The sequence below is a fragment of the Podarcis bocagei genome (genome assembly GCF_964188305.1).
Source record: "Podarcis bocagei genome assembly, chromosome: 6".
Lineage (NCBI taxonomy): Eukaryota > Metazoa > Chordata > Lepidosauria > Squamata > Lacertidae > Podarcis > Podarcis bocagei.
Window position 1 is genome coordinate 88,922,942 of NC_138130.1, and position 15,501 is coordinate 88,938,442.

Genomic DNA, 15,501 nt, shown 5'->3' on the forward strand with positions numbered 1-15,501 from the left:
ATGGAGTTCACAGCTCCTCAGGGACAGCGAAGGGGGAGAATCTACACACACGCACACCTCAAGCTGGACCTGAGGAGTTTGTGCAGCCAACTGGTGCCTCCCGCAACATGTTTGTGAGGTATCCTTAGGATAAAATCACTTGCCTCCATCAGACATTGACTATGTTGTTATAGCAGGTGAATCAGGCAAGGTTTTCTGAGGACTGTCTTGTCTACTTTCCAATTGGTGAAAATGTGAAAAGTGCTTAGTCAGGTTTGTGCAACACCTTGTATAATAACCAAGGGGATGACCTAGTTTCAGTAATTACGATTAGATTTCTGAAATAAGCTTGGCTTGAGACTACCTTTGATGGAAGATAGTGCAGAACGCAGCAGCCAGGCTGATAATAGGGACCAGATGCTCAGACCATATAGCACCCATTCTGGTTGACTATATATTTTGGGGCCCAATTCAAAGTGCTGGCTTTAACCTATAAAAACTTACACAGGCTCCAATAAAATAAAATAAAAATCCTTCCAGTAGCACCTTAGAGACCAACTAAGTTTGTTATTGGTATGAGCTTTTGTGTGTGTTCTTGGTAAATCCCCTTTGTTCCCTCTTAAAAAGAAAAAAAAAGATGACACAACAGTCTTCTTTAATAATAATATCTTGGAGGTCCCGGGCCTCAAGGAGATTAAACTGGCCTCAACCAGGACCAAGGCCTTTTCAGCTTTGGCCCCAGCCTGGTAGAATGCTCTATCGCAGGAGACCAGGGCCCTGCGGGACTTGACATCCTTCCGCAGGGCCTGCAAGACGGAGCTGTTCCACCTGGCCTTTGATCCGGGCCCAGTTTGACCCCCCTCTATGGGACGCTATAAGTTACCTCTTTGGCCCTTTTATCAGCTCATGTGGGACCAACATGGATAGCTGGCCCTGATGAATACTTGAGGTTCCCGACCCCACGGTCGGCAGTCATTTAATTTTATCCTGATTCTAATTTTTAAGCTGTATTTTAATCAGTCGTTTGATTGTGTTTTAATGTATTTGATATTTGATGTTAGCCACCCTGAGCCTGGTCTTGGCCGGGGAGGGCGGGGTATAAATAAAAATTTACTTACTTGCTTACTTACTTAAAAAGTAATAAGAAGTTTACTTACATTCAGTTCACAGTAGGTTCGCTGAAGGCAGGCTTTAGCTTGTAGTTACAGAAGAGAGGTTGAGTTCATCCCATATGGGGATGAGCCCATGTGCTGCTTTGCTGAGAGCCAGCAGGCAGCAAAATACATCAAGATGGAATAACATGACAAGGAAGGGAAGATGGCTGCATGACCAGCCCTTTTATAAGGTCTCATAGGGTCACGCCCATCTACCTGGCCACACGCAGGGGGAGGATGCTCCAGATCAGGTGTGACAGGAAGTCCTCCTGGCTGGAGTAACATCCCCCCTGTGTGTCCACTCTGGGCAAACAGGAAGTGTTGTATTTGACTGCTTATGTCATCCCGCAACAAGTATGAGGACCAGCTTCAAAGGTGTTCCTGGCCTGGGGGTAACCCGTGAACTGCAGTCCAGGACTGGCCCAGAATCCGAAGGTTCCGCTAGGAGTCAGTCCAACAGGGCCAAGGCAGGACATGAGGCAGGAAACCAGGCAAGGACAGGTACAGGATCTCAGGCAGGATCTAGCATACAGCAGTGTTGCTCCTGCAACCTGGGGCGGGGTCCAACAGCCTTTTATCTTTGTCGGTCCTGATCCCCCGGCAACTCACCTCTCTGTTTCGCCTGAAGGCAAGCACTCCTCCTGCAAGTACTCAGGTCTCTCCTTCTCTCAGACCTTAGTCTTTGCAGCTCGGGAGAAATCGGTGGGTTACTAGACCCAGGGGCTGCCTCAGCCTCCCCTGACCAATCCGGTAGTGGAGCAGCTGTGAGTGATGGCCCAGATGAAGGCATCAAGGTAATCCCCACATCTGGAGCCAGGGCAGGCTCAGGCCCCTGACTTGGCCCAGCTGGTGTTCGTTGCAGGGGAACCTGTGTAGACTGTGACTCTTTAGGATCAGGCCCCAGACTTGGTTCAGATGATGCCTGAGGCAAAGGATTCAGTGCAGACTGAGTCCCCACTGGTTCCGAGTCCGAACCCGAGTCCCAGGCCATCACAAAAGGGATGTTCTCTGCCTCTTTCTGTTGGCAAGGATTATTTGGAACCCTATATCCACGGTGCCACTCCATTTTCAAAGTGGAAACTTGTGGTAGGAAACAATTGAATTTGATGGACGCTCGGCCACCAGGGCTTCAAGTCAGGGTATCATTTACAGTCAGAGTTGACACGTTTTTGGAAACAAGTGGCTATTTGTGGACGTCAGAAATACGTGGCTGTTCTAAAGAAATTATATTTTCTGATGTTGGGCTGACATAGTCATTGGCGTATCCTTTCCTAAATTCTGCTTGATGATACGCCAGGGTTTTGAACTGCTTTGTGAGGCTTTTATTTGAAGGCATTTGGGTGTGGCTTTCAAAGTTGCCTCAGCTCCACATAAGCTGCTCTTTATGAAAGAAGAATGGGGTCAGGCAGGGATAGGTATGCCTAAAGAAGGAGCAGATGAATCAGATGTTATCTGCTGCTTGTGTGTGGCTACCAGCTGGTATTGGCGCTGTATGCCATCTATCCAGTACAATATATTGTTTCTCCACGGGACTCAAGCCAATGCTCAGTTTCCCCGTCATGGGGAATACACACACACACACACACACACACACACACACACACTGTGCAACCCACAATGACAGCACCCACAGAGGCCGTTCCTTCACACCCATAGAGCCCTCTTACTGAAGTTGAAAGAAGCATGGTTTTCTAGCAACTAGAACGGGTTTATTTATTTAAACAATTTATATACTGCATAACTATGAGAGTCTCCAAGTGGTATGGTGCCTGTGTCAGCTTCTCTAGTTAGCAAATGGGGCTAAATGGGGCTCAGAAAGCTTGGCATCTCCTGGGTTAGAGTGTTGGCCAAGGATGTGGGTGAGACCCGAGGGTCAAATCTCCACTCATCCTTGGGGCTCACTGAATGTAACCTTCGGGAATGTTGCTGGCTCTCAGCCTAACCTTCCTGACAAGGTTGTTGTGAGGATACAGTGGGGAGAGGGGGAGAACTATGCATGCTGCCTTCAGCTGCCTTCAGGGGGAAAGGTAACATGCAGGAGGGAATTGTTGCACTCCCTCCCCCAATCTCTGAGGGGTGCAAGATTCCAGGTGCTCACCTAGGGTTCAGTTTCCTTGGAATGAGGGACAGCAGAGACTGTGGTGTCTGTACAATACACACATGCAATGGAGCAGCTCATAGCATTAGCCCCTGAAGAGGATCTTACTTCTCCTATAGCCACAGACTTGGAATGCATCAGAAATTGAGCACGGCTCTATCTTTCAGCTGCTCGGCCTGCTTCTAGCTTCTGGTACATCTGCTACAAATACACAACTTTGCCCTTTGTCTTTCTAGACAGCTGAAGGAGGGGGGCACCCATTTTCTTTCTGGCACAGAGCCACTTCCTTTGTTACCTTAATGACCCATACATACTTAGGAGCCATTGCCAATTGGATCCTTGATGGACCCATGAATTAGAAGGCTCATATTGCTCATATCAATATGCTATTGCCGCTTGTAACAGTGAAAAACTGGGGGAATATTGGGTTAGCTTTGGGTTTTTTTGTGTGTGTTTTTTTATATTGCATTTTTATGTTTTGAACCACCCTGAGGTCTTAACAGATATAGGGTAGTAGTATACTACTACTGCTACTGCTACTACTACTAAGTGCTTTTTCTAGGAATACTCAAGTATATGCAGTACTGGCACCTTTTTCCTAGAAGCAAAGCACTGGTAAGAATAATTGTAAGAGGAATATGGTGAAAGGTTCCTTCAGTTTCTCTGCTTATGAATAGGGTGGAGAACGCCCAAAATTCATTTCCATACAGCTGCAAAACAATCACATAGAAGTGTGAAGCAGTATATTTATATTATTGTAGTTGCATCACATTACAATGCTTTTAATTTACTACTCAATTTTCTTTTTACTCATGATACACTGCAAGGCCTGAAAAGTTGACAGCTCTCTGTTGTGGTTTGGCACATGGGTGTAAACCACTGATCCTCTTGGGCTTGCTGATGGGAAGGTTGGCGGTTTGAATTCCCACAACGGGGTGAGCTCCCATTGCTCTGTCCCAGCACGCCAGTGCAAGTAGATAAATAGGTACCACTGTGGCAAGAAGGTAAACTGTGTCCCGTTGCGCCAGAAGAGGTTCAGTCATGCTGGCCACATGACCCGGAAAGCTGTCTGTGGACAAACGCCGGCTCCCTCGGCCTAAAAGCGAGATGAGCGCCGCAACCCCATAGTCGCCTTTGACTGGACTTAACTGTCCAGCGGTCCTTTACCTTTTACTTTTACCTATTGTAGTTTGGCCACTGATGGGTGTTTTAACCTCTACAAGTGCCATTTGGTTGAGTCCTGCCATGGTCTTGCCATTGAGGACAAGGCCTCCATGGTGCCTCTTTGTGATCTCTCAGAATCAGCTCGTTATCCCTTGGTTTATTTCACCCATTTCGATGGCAACAGCACGCACAAATGGGCTTTCAAACATACTTGCAGAATGGTTTCTCACAGGAGAATTCCCAGACCTCAAGTCCCGAGCATTTTCCATAAGAACTGCAGGACCTTACCTCTGCAGTCTTAAAAGTGTTAATGAGGATTCACACAGGAAGGTGAAGGGATGGGTGATGAAAGAGGCAGGGTGAGAGGCAGGGAAGGGAAGATTTCTCAGGGGGTGGGGGAAGACTGGGAGAAGAAAAGGAAGCTCCCAGGTGAGAGCTAGGAGGCTCTAACACCTTTTGTGTGGGAAAAGGTTAAGCTACATCTTAGACAGAGGGCTTTGCATCTTCTGATAGATGGCTTTGTGGTTTTTTCTTTCACTTTTCCTCTGTTTTCTCTTTCTTTTGTGTGTGTTTGTTTTGCTTTCTCCCTTTTCTTTTCTAGATGAGTTTGGCTTTTATTGCATTGTCTGTTGAAAAGTTTTAATAAATAAACATTATAAACTAAGGGGGGAAGCCCCCCCCAAATATATTAACAGCATAATCTGATGCCCATTTATTTGGAAGTTATATCCTGTTGGGACTTTGTCTCCAGTATGTGTGTTTAGGATTGCATCGTTAGTTTGATTTTACTGTGGCAACACTTATTTTTGTGTGGAAACCAGCCTAGGGGTGCAGGTTAGACATGTAAGATAAACGCGTTTGGAGAGCTGTTGCATATCCAGTTCAGATGATGTAATAGGGAGGTGCCGGCAGTGGGGAAGGCATATTGGTATGGTTAGTTGCATGGTGCTGGTTACAAGAATTGCAGGGAGTTATACTGGGGGCAGCCATTGTGGTGCCTTCCAGATGTAGTGGACTACAATACCCATAAGTCCCAGGAAACATGACCAATATTCAGGGATGATAGTAATTGTAGCCCACAACTTTCATAGGGTGTCACCATCGCTGTTGCGCCATTGACATTCCACCTGCAGCATGCATGATGACAGAATAATGAACTACAAGGATTAGTTGCGCGCTTGGATATAAGCAGGCGCAGATCTACTATGATAATAATTTAATAAAATATTATTATTTTGCCCATCTGGCTGGGTTTCCCCAGCCCCTCTGGACAGCTCCCAGCAGAATATTAAAAACACTATCCTATCTTTAAAAGAATATCTGAAGGCAGCCCTGTTCAGGGAAGTTTTTAATACTTAACGCTGTACTGTTTTTAACACTTGATTGGGAGCCGCCCAGAGTGGCTGGGGAAACTCAGCCAGATGGGCGGGGTATAAATAATTTATTATTATTATTATTATTATTATTATTATTATTATTATTATTATTATTATTATTATTAAACCCTGGCTAGCAGTGCTAGAAGAAATACATTTGCCCAGGGCTTTTTCTGCAGCCGAAACTCAGTTCCAACACCTCTCAGTTGGGCACTATTGAGAACATGGGAGGCGTTCATGTTGAGTTCAGGCGCCTCTTTTTCTAGAAAAAGAGCACTGTGTTTGCCACAATGTCCCACAGAATACAAGTTGGTCTTGCTTGCTTATGGAAAGGCAGGCGGTAGGGAACCACATGTCATGTGAGCCAGAAAGATAGCACGGCCTAGGAAAGCATCAAACGAGGGTCCCTCTCAACCTTCCACGTGGGCCTCCTGCAAACTGCTAGTCCCTGAGGGCCATAGATGTGATGTCAGTTGGGTGAATGCAATTACCGTATTTTTCACTCCATAAGACGCACCTGACCATAAGACACACCTAGTTTTTAGAGGGGGAATGCAAGGGAAAAAATATTCTTTAAAGGGAGCGCTGAGCAGAGCCTGTGGGCATCCCAGGCTCTGCTCAGCGCTCCCTTTCACGAGCCTCTCTGAGGAGGGAGAAGCCCCCAAGAGCCACACACATGCTCCGCGCAGCTCTTTAAAGGGAGCGCGGCTCTTCCCCCACCCCCGGGAGGCGGGGGAAGGGACAGAGGGGTTAAGCCAGAAGCTAGAACAGCAAGAGGGAGCGCTGCGCAGCGATTCCTCTCACTGTTCTGGCTTCTGGGATAGCCGTGCAGCCTGCCTTTGCTCCATAAAACGCACACACCTTTCCCCTTACTTTTACGGAGGGAAAAAGTGCGTCTTATAGAGCGAAAAATACGGTAACCTGTATTGTTACATAGATAGAAACTGCAGGGAGCAGCCATGGATGTATGAGGCGGGGAGCAGAATTTTTTAACTCTTTCCTTGCCGTGGTGTGGATAAATAATGCACCTATTAGAAGTTGTTATTTGCATTTCAAGGGAAACTTCCATTTAGGTCAGTGGAAATGTTCTTTGAAACACAAATAGCAGCTTCAGTGAGACGTGATTTTTTATTTTACTTTTTTTTGGTCAGGGCCGCCAAGCTTCCCCATGCCTGCTGTTTGCAAGTCAATAGACATGGGATGTTAATTGCATTTGCCTAATTAACGTCACATCTCGTTTGGCCCCGAGTGCCTTCACGACTTTTGCAAACTAAATTTACTGCTGGCAGAGAGAGGCAGTGCAAGCCTATGTGGATCATTAGCAAACAAGTCGAGCCCATTGTGCTAACCGTCTGATCCTAGCAGCTGGCGACGTAACTGCCTTTCCAGGACTTCAGAAGCTGTTAAATTTTAACATTGCCATTAATGGATAGATCCTGTTAGCCATCTTGCATTTTGGAAGGGTGGAGTGCAGATCGGCTCAATAAATTACAAGTAAATTTGTGGGATGAAGCTGAAATAAATGTAACATTTGGATGAGGAGTGACAATCATTTCACTGATGAGGGGAAAGAGAAATTATCCAGCCATTTCTTGTGTGTGGCTCAACATTTGTGGTGACTGTGGCATCACATGTCCCCTCCCCTCTTCTACCAGTACAAATACAGTGGTACCTCGGGTTACATATGCTTCAGGTTACATACGCTTCAGGTTACAGACTCCGCTAACCCAGAAATAGTACCTCGGGTTAAGAACTTTGCTTCAGGATGAGAACAGAAATCGCATAGCAGCGATGCAGTGGCAGCAGGAGGCCCCATTAGCTAAAGTGGTACCTCAGGTTAAGAACAGTTTCAGGTTAAGAACGGACCTCCGGAACGAATTAAGTAGTTAACCCGAGGTACCACTGTATATTACTTTGGCCATCACTTTGCATACTTCACAGTGAGCTCAACCTAGAGGGAGGTATTCAACTCATTATGAGTAAACATAACCTTAGTCATGTTCATTAATTCTAATGGGTCTCAGTAAAACATAGCTTAGGTTTGCCTAGTGTATTTCCAGAAATTTGCTAGGGAAATTTGGGTGGGGTGTGGGTGGAAGGTGGCCACCACAGAAAAAACACACACGATGCCTAGAATTCAGATGAGATCCTGCAAAGGTAGGGGTAGGAAAGAGAAACTTCTCAGAAATGTTCTCTGGGAAATGTCTTCTGAGAAATTTCAGCTTTTCTCTGCTTCAAGGAGCCATTGCAAGGCAACACTTTTTTTTGTTTGTTAAAAAAAGATTGCTCTAACTGTTGACAGCTCTTAAGAACTAGAAACTCACTTTTGATCCACAGTGCAGATGTACAACATCTGGCTTTATAGCTGTTCATTCTGCAGCTGTTCATTGTGCAACAGTGTGTGTGCAACTTATTTCCATTTGATGAAAAGCAGCTGCCAGTGCCTGCTTCTTTTGAGATTTTCTGTCCAAAATTCACCTCCCTACCCAAGCTGCTAACACTGCCAAGATCTTTTCCTTTGAAGAAAAAAGTGCACCAGGGTGGGTATGTTGTTGTTGTTGTTGTTGTTGTTGCAAGTCAAGCCAACATAGGACTCAGCTAGGCTGGTAAAGAAAAAGTGATTTATTTGTGTTGTATGTGTGATATAACATTGTGCCACCAGGTGATGACGTAGAGTCGCATTTCTCTCTACCTGTTTTCCCTGTTTAAATTTACAGCGCGTTCAACTGAAACGCTTTTTTGATGTGTCTAGATCTAGCCTTGCACTCAATGCATGACATACAGTGGTACCTCGGTTTAAGAACAGTCCTGTTTATGATTCAGTTATGATTCAGTTTACGAATTCCGCAAAACCAGAAGTAGTATCCCAGTTTGCGAACTTTACCTCAGTCTAAGAACGAAATCCAAACGGTGGAAGGGCACCGGTGGCGGGAGGCCTCATTGGGGAAAGTGTGTCTCGGTTTAAGAACGGGTTTTTTTAAAGAATGGACTTCTGGAATAGATTAAGTTCGTAAACCGAGGTACCACTGTATTGAGTTTGGTCTTCACAGTCTTCTTTCAACTTGACTTCACAGTCTCTTTGTAACTCAGCCCCCGCTTACCCCCAACTGAGTCCTACCTAGCATTCTATCTTAGGTTCTCTCTATAAATTCTCCACTTCCTCTTGAGATTGGTTGACCTGGTTGGCTTCTGGGTCAACCCAAGGAGGGTGACCCAAGGTCTGTCCATCACTGATGGAGGAACATGGGCTTGTCTCTGGGTTTGCCAGGCACTCTGGGCTTAAGAGAGCCCGGCAGGTTCGAAATCACAGTAGTAGGCCAATATGTTTCCACAGTCTCGTAGCTCTAAGCTGAGGAGAAGAGGCTGAGAGCCAAAGCAAGCCTCTTTTGTGGGCAGAATCCCCAGCTGCCCTGCCCAGTCCCAAGTTTGGAGGGATTCAGAGAGATTGGGGGGTTGCTACTGGTCTTGTGCTGTGTTCCAAAAGGGCAAAAATCATTCCTCCCGTTTCTTTGTTGGAGGGGGGTGTCAGCATGGTCACTGGTCACGCCCAAGTTTTAGGGACCCTCTGCTGTGCCCAAAATTCAGCAGAAATGCCCAGCCTTCTTTCAAACAACTCAGGAAAGAGCTCTGAACCATTCCCTTATTCCGCATAGGATTCCTCGCAAGAACAGGGAAAAGTTGACAGCTATGCTCTGAACAGCCAGCAGCTATTTTTTTTTTAAAAAAAACCCAAGACAACAGCTGTAATGACCCACCAAATAATAGCGATAAGTATTTGCTAGAACTGCTTTGTTTAATGGGGTGTTTGCGTTCCGATTTGCATTTATAGCACTGTAATTAAGCATTCTTTCCTTGTTACTACTTCTAAATGTCGCATTCCTTCACTCCTTCTCAGTTGGCACCCGTGTTGGCTCTGTCACAATTTTTCCGACAGTTTCACTGCGCAGGATTGAACACTCTATTGTTCCGCTACTGCTCAGAGACAATGGCTTTGCCCGTGAGATCATCATAATTTCATTAGTGACCAGAGGCATAAATGAGACAATTTTTTTAAAAAAAAATCCTTTGTAAAGCTGATCAGATGACCATCACACATTATTTTTAGTTTACTTTGTTATATTTATTATGCTCATTCTGTGAAGCCTCAGGCAGGGTCAAGGGTTAGCAAACTGTTTTGCCCAATCCAGTTGGGTTTTTTTATGGAGTGTGGCAATGGAGATGGGGAAGAAGTTTGATTCAGTTCACATTTAAAGGCATACCTACTTAATTTACACTTTCCAATAGAATATGTAAGCCAAAGGGCACCCATCCTTCGAAATTCACATTTCTCCAAATTTTTCAGTGCAGTCCTGCAGCCAATGTATAAAATGCTTTTACTAAGGGTAAACAATGTGTATGAATGCATATATTAGCTTTTTTAAATCCCCAAATGCATTATATTAGGGGAAATAGCCTTACAAAAAAAAAAACACAACACGAACGCAAGGGAAGATTGCATACTGTAATGTGTACGTTAGGAAAAATTTGCACAGAAGTGCTGACGAATTTTCATGGGGATTAAGCCTCGCCTTTTCTCCTGTAAAATGCTTCTCTTTGGGGCTGGGCTGGGCGTGGGAGAGAGTGAGGATGGCATTAAGGTTCCTTGTGGCTAGCAGTGCACCAAGAAGGGAGAGGAAGGCAATTCAGTTGGTGAACCTCCCCAATTTGCACTTTACGAAATGCAGCCGTCTTTCGAAAACCGCACTTCTTTTAACGTTGCAGTGCATTTCGTGTGTGTGTGTGTGTGTGCGCGCACACACACACAGATGCCTACACTGTGGTAAAGTGTGCATAAAATAACATACACAAATACATTTTACAGTGGTACCTCTAGTTGCAGACTTAATCCATTTTGGGGTGCCATTCGCACCCTGAAAAGTCCGCAACTGGAGTGCCTCTTCTGTGCATGTGTGCGGCACGATCGAGCGCTTCTGTGTGTGCAGTGAAGCACACAGATCGCTTCTGCGCATGCGTGGGCGACGAACCCGGAAGTAAACACTTACAGGTTTGCCGTGTTTACAAGTTGAAAGTCCGTAACGAGAGTGGAACGCAACACGAGGTATGACATTAGGGGACATGGCTTTGCAAAATAATGCATTTTAGGCATACAAATAAACACTCTGAGAAGTTCATGCAGAAGTTCTGCTGAATTTTCATGAGGAACTGTTAAAGGCAAATGGGCAAACCGATGTTAAGATGTGGAAAACTAAAGGGTGGAGAAATGAGAAGCTGAGAGAAGCAGGAATTGACAAATTTGCCTATCCCTAGTAGTGGAGGCTAAATAGTTATTCTACCTGCTTACTAACCACTGGAGAATCTAGTACGATGAGCCCCTTCGCGTCCCTTTTCAATAAACTTAACAGCTATCCTATCTATGTCACATCCCAGGAGGGGGAAAAATGCAAACCCTTTGCAAGTAAGATTTTTCACAAGATGTTACTTCAAATTTGTCTTTGAAATCTTGATCTATCACTCCTGCTTTGTTCTCTAGGCTGGGCCCACTCCTTCTGGAGTACATAGAGAACTAAGAGGGCAGAGTGACCTTGGAGGCAGAATTATGGTAGTCTGTCGGGAAATAATAAATCGTCAACATTTTTCACCTACTTATTTGGTGAAGCATTCTTCATAGAAACTTGTCTGTTTGCAGTGAATTGTCTAGCACAGCTTGGTACCTTCTCTTCCAACTTTCTTCCACACCCTTGGGAAAAGTGGAATAAATCTAAATCGAGAATTAGGTATGAATAGTTCTGTAGGAGACCAAACAGACTATTGATCATCCCTTGCCTTTTCCTCCAGTGCTACTCCTAAGGTCCAGAGAAGACAAACACAAAATGTTGTCTAATGCAGAATATGGATCTGGGAGACACTTTATGTTTTTCTCTGGATATTTCCACATTGCCTCAAAAGCTGCTCCATGTTTCTGACATACTTCTGCAAAAGGGAAGAAGCAAATTTCCCCATTTATTGCATGCTTATGCTGACTTCACATGACATTTAAAGCCTGTGCTGTGTTCCTTCCTCACAATGTAAACCTCTGCAGATTTACTCAGAAGTAAGTGCCACTGAGTGTTGCTGTATTCAGTGGGGCTTGGTCCCACAAAAGCATTGTGTAGATTGCAGCCTAAAAGTCACAGAAATCTGACTTAATTCCCCATGGTGTTTAATGTTTTAATTTGTTGGAAGCCACCCAGAGTGGCTGGGGCAACCCAGTCTTCTGGGATGGACGACACAGTCTCCTCCTCCTCCTCCTCCTCCTCCTCCTCCTCCTCCTCCTCCTCCTCCTCCCTCTTCTTCTTCTCCTCCTCCTCCTCCTCCAACTAAAAGGGATAGAAACCAGATTCTGCAGATACTAGCTATTTCACATCCATTAGATCTAGCTAGCATTCATTAGGTTCCCTATTCAAAGAAAAGATTGGATACCTATGTGGAAGGACATGTGGGTCCAGAATTGGCCTCCAAGGTCACTTACAGACTCATTGTTAAAACCGTGTTTATGAAAGACAGTCTTATTTGGCTACGAGTGATCGCCAAAGAGAAAGAGAATATTTCCCTGCCCAATTGCTTTCTAGACTGTTATTTTGCACCCTCCTCCATTCTGTGAAGCATCCCTTTCCCTTCTTCTAGGGCTGCATTCACACAGCATTTGATCCCCTTTCCCCTACATTTCCCCATACTGTTAATTTCTGCATTATATTTGAACTTTCACATGAAAGTCCAGCCACTTCTGGAAAAGCAATGGAATGTAGTGCTTGCTTAGCACTCATTTCCATGTTATTTTATGTTGGGGGAGTGGGGAAACCCTGTTGACAGCCCCCTTAACATGGAAAGTCACAGGAGCAAAGTGATGAAATAAGCAGACACAACTTTCTAGGCCAGGGTTGGTGCACTGCATATGGCCGGCAGGTTGCACACCTGTCTATCACTTGACATTACAGTGACACCTGGTGACCCATTTTTGCCCATGCAGTTTGAAACAGAGCCTTGTAGCAACAGTCAGCAGTTGCAACACTCTTTGCATGGGGCTTCCCAAGTGCCAACAATCCGTTTGTTTGCAGGCAACCCATTGGCAATGCCTTTTATCAAAATCCCACCTTTGTGACTGAGATATGACAGCCATCTTCAACTATCTCAAGGGCTGTCACATGGAGGAAGGAGCATGCTTGTGGTTCATGATATTACATAGCTATAGTGTCTCTGATCCCAAACCTAGTTGGTTCCATAGGCAACAACAGACCCAAAATGTTTAAGTTTAATAACAGGCAACCATCTCCAGCTTGGCTTGGAACTTGTTCACCTAAAATGCGGTGATTCAGATTCATTTTTATAGCAGGCCCAAAGTAGCTTGGTGTATGCTTGGACCTATGCTCAGCTCCAAGTCTTGTTGCATTGAGTGATGGCATCCAGCACACAATAAGCTTGGAGATCCCTTTTTTAAATACCTGCCCAATGGAGCACTATGAGCCCCGGAAACCTTGCCTTTCTGTGCCATTTTACTGGGCACCGCAATGTAAGAAGGAAATTGATAAGCTGGAATGGGTGCAGAGGAGAGCAACCTCAGTGGTCTGGAAACCAAGCCTTATGAGGTGGGTACGTTTGGCCTGGAAAAGAAGAGACTGAGATATGACAGCCGTCTTCAACTATCTCCATGTGACAGCCCTATCTTCAAGGGCTGTCACATGGAAGAAGGAGCATGCTTGTTGGATAAAAAAATAGGATTCCAGGTGGAAAAATCGAAGTTAGAGACAGAATTGTTGGAACCAAAGACCAAGGTACTCTCGAGAATGTATAACTTGCTGCTTAAATGGAACACTCAGGATGAGACAGTCAAATCAGCCATGATAAAATGGGCGCAGGATATTGGGCATAACATTATGTTTGAGGACTGGGAAAGGTTATGGACCACCGGAATGAAATTCACGGCATGTAATGCCTTGAAGGAAAATATTATGAAAATGATATATAGGTGGTACATGACCCCAGTCAAACTTGCAAAAATATATCACCTGTCCGATAACAAATGTTGGAAATGTAAAGAGGCTGAAGGGACATTCTTTCACCTCTGGTGGACATGTCCAAAAGTGAAGGCCTTCTGGGAAATGATCTATAATGAGTTAAAAAAGGTATTTAAGTATACCTTTCCTAAGAAACCGGAGGCCTTCCTCTTGGGCATTGTCGGCCAGAAAGTGTTAAAGAAGGATAGAACTTTTTTTATGTATGCAACCACAGCAGCAAGAATACTCATTGCAAAATATTGGAAGACACAAGATTTGCCCACACTGGAAGAGTGGCAGACGCAATTGATGGATTACATGGAACTGGCTGAAATGACTGGCAGAATCCGAGACTTGGGAGAAGAAACAATGGAAGAGGACTGGAAAAAATTTAAGGACTATTTACAAAAATATTATAAGTTATATGAATGTTAAGAATTTGCATGATTTGGAAAATCTAGCTTCAGCAATCAGGATTTGGAGATACAGGAATCTAAGTTATAAGTATGAAAGGGTTAAAGTTTAAAGTAATATTATATCTAATTTAAGGTATAAGTAAATTGATAATAAATATCTTAAACTCAAAATATAATATTTGAAAAGTACAAAGGAATGCATGAAACAAGGTAATAATTTGCTGATATTTTTATTGTAAAGAATGCAGGGTGAGGGAGATGTGGGGAAGTCCGGTTGGTTATGAAAAAATGTCTTGGAATGCTGGATTTCTTTTTTCTTTTTTCTGTTTTCTGTTACTTCTTTCTTATATCTGACTTTATATCTGTACCTGAAAAATGTAATAAAAAATATTTTTTTTAAAAAAAGAAGAAGGAGCATGCTTGTTTTCTCCCGCTCTGGAGGATAGGACTTGAGCCAATAGCTTCAAGTTACAAGAAAGGAGATTCCAACTCAACATCAGGAAGAATGATCTGACATTTGTTTGACAGTGGAATAGACTCCCTCAGGAGGTTGTGGACTCTCCTTCCTCTAAAGCAGAGGTTTTTAAGCAGAGGTTGGATGGCCATCTGCCAAGGATGCTTTCGTTGAGATTTCTGCATTGCAGGGGGTTGCAGTAGATGACCCTTGGGGTCCCTTCCAACTCTACAATTCTGTGTTTCTATGATTCTCTCGTAATGCCCCTGCTGCCCTCTTCTTTTTCTGCAAAACATAGCTGGAAGTGATAGAAGGCAGCCTTGCTTCAGTACCATGATTGCAGAGAATTGCAAGTTTCCAAGGCTTGGGGGGGTCATTGCTACATTTCCCAGACTCCTGGCAACCACAAGTTACAACAGATAATGAAGGCGGTTGCTTTGGTGGCCAAACTACCATATTTTTCCAGCTATAGGATGCCCCCATGTATAAGACCCCCCTATTTTGGGGGACCCAAATTTTAAGAAAATGAGGGGAGATGGCCCGGGGGGTGGGAGCGCAGCCTCCCCTGTTGCTGCCATGTGGGGGAAAGGATCCAGGGAGTGCCCACCATGTGCAGCGGCATTGGGGGAAGTTGCACTCCCACCAACGAGCTAGCTGGCATTGTCAGCCAATTGGTGTCAAAGAAGGACAGAACTTTCTTTATGTATGCTACAACAGCAGCAAGAATACTCATCACAAAGTATTGGAAGACACAAGATCTACCCACCCTGGAAGAATGGCAGATGAAAGTGATGGATTATATGACATTAGCCGAGATGACTGACAGAATC

The 15,501-nt window shown here is 44.6% G+C and overlaps 1 protein-coding gene across 1 annotated transcript in view; it reads left to right on the top strand.

Annotated features, from left to right (window-relative positions):
• PGR (progesterone receptor) overlaps positions 1–15,501 on the top strand; it is a 62,289-nt gene that overhangs the window by 31,094 nt on the left and 15,694 nt on the right. The window lies entirely within an intron of this gene.